We start from the raw sequence: 1,761 nt of genomic DNA on the forward strand, positions 1-1,761 counted from the left end.
TCTACTAAAAACACAAAAAGGAGCTGGGCATGGTGAGGCTGAAACAGGAGAATTGCTTGAACCCAGGAGGTGGAGGTTGCAGTGAGCTGAGATCATGCCACTGCACTCCAGCCTAGGCGACAGAGTAAGCTCCATCTCAAAAAAACAAAAAAAAAAAAACAGGCCAGGCTCACACTCGTAATCCCAGCACTTTGGGAGGCTGAGGCAGGTGGATCACTTGAGGTCAGGAGTTCGAGACCAGCCTGGCCAATATGGCAAAACCCCATCTCTACTAAAAATACAAAAAATTAGCCAGGCATGGTGGCGCATGCCTGTAATCCCAGCTATTCAGGAGTCTGAGGCAGGAGAATCACTTGAACCTGGAAGGCGGAGGTTGCAGTAAGTTGAGATCACTACACTCTAGCCTGGGCAACAGAGTGAGACTCCATCTCAAATAAATAATAAATAAATAAATATATGAATAAATAAATTGGTTTAAAGAAAATCCTAACAGTAAGGTAATATGGACTACAACCCACCCAAAAATGAAGACGGCAGGTGAATGATATCTCACCTGACCAAATTGGGAACCAAGGCACAGAGAGTGAAGGTGCCTGCACCAGGGCACGCAAACAGGAAGTGGGGGGTGGGGGTAACAGAGCCTGCTCTCTCTTCGCCAAGGCCTGTGTCGGCCCAGAGAACAGGCTTCATTCTGTGATCCACGCAGAGACGTGGGCCAACAGCATTCAGGACCCTGGATCCTCAGGGGAGAACTTCTAGCCAAGCAGCACTTCCCAGTCATCAGATCCATTTGTCAGCCTCTTGGTCCCAGAGAGAATGAGCCCAGGGAGGGCAGTCATCACCATTACAAGGCACTTACAGTTTGCTGAACGCCTACTGTGTGCCACGCCCTGTGCTGAGGGTTGTATGGAGATCATCTCACTTATCCTCTACTGACTCTGTGAGGCAGACACTTAGGACACCCACTTTGCAGATGAGAAGACTGGGGCACAGAGAGGTTGAGTGCACTGCTTAAGGTCACAGGTAGTAAGTAGCAGGTCTGGGATTTGAACCCAAGTATTTCTGGTTGTGAAACCTGTGCATCTCAGGCCAGAAGAGATGTGAGATGGGGAAGTGCTAGAAGGGATGGTGGGGGAGTGGTGGGCAAGGAAAGAAGTAGGATGAAAAGAAAGCCAATGTGTCAGTCCCAGAACACCATCAGAGGCAGAGCTGGGAAGAACCCACAGTACTTTATTCCCTACACAGGTGGCCTCTTCAGCTATAGCCCAGTGTGGGGAAGGCACTCTTGTCTCAAGGTTCCCTAGATTCGGCCCCAACCCACAGGCCCTTTCCTGCAACCCCTCTCCACCAGCAACTTCCTCCTCCCAACACACATAAACACACACACACCCCAACAACTTCCCCAGAAAGATCAGGGCTGGAGGCCCCCAGGCAGAAGGGGGCCACCAGCCTCGCCCTCTCCCTGCCAGACAGGGTCCAGCCACCCCAAGTCCCTTGCTCCCTCCTCACCCCTCCGAGGACAGCTTGCCCTAGCGGTTAGCCGTCTCCATGGTAACAGCCTGGGACGCTGAAGGCCTGTCCTGGGAGAGGAGGCTTCTGGGAAATGTAGTCTTCCCAGGTTGCATGGGTCCTTGGGCCAGCGGTGCGCTGGTATAGCGGGGTATCAACTTGCTAGTTGTTAACCTTTTCAAAATGTTTGTGAAACACAGCCATTATTAAAAATTAAAAGGGCTGGGCACAGTGGCTCACACTTGTAATCAC

The 1,761-nt window shown here is 51.4% G+C and overlaps 1 protein-coding gene across 2 annotated transcripts in view; it reads right to left on the reverse strand.

The window, feature by feature from the left end:
* The window catches only part of DRC7 (dynein regulatory complex subunit 7), a 34,629-nt gene extending 33,068 nt beyond the window's left edge, over window positions 1–1,561 (reverse strand). For both annotated transcript variants that reach the window (XM_011938821.1, XM_011938820.1), the window contains exon 1: window positions 1,510–1,561. The gene's annotated coding sequence lies outside the window, so the exon portion shown is untranslated. The remainder of the gene's footprint in view (window positions 1–1,509) is intronic.
* Between the last annotated feature and the right edge of the window lie 200 nt (window positions 1,562–1,761).

The sequence above is a fragment of the Colobus angolensis genome, unplaced genomic scaffold (assembly GCF_000951035.1).
Source record: "Colobus angolensis palliatus isolate OR3802 unplaced genomic scaffold, Cang.pa_1.0 Scaffold178, whole genome shotgun sequence".
NCBI classification, from domain to species: Eukaryota; Metazoa; Chordata; class Mammalia; order Primates; family Cercopithecidae; genus Colobus; species Colobus angolensis.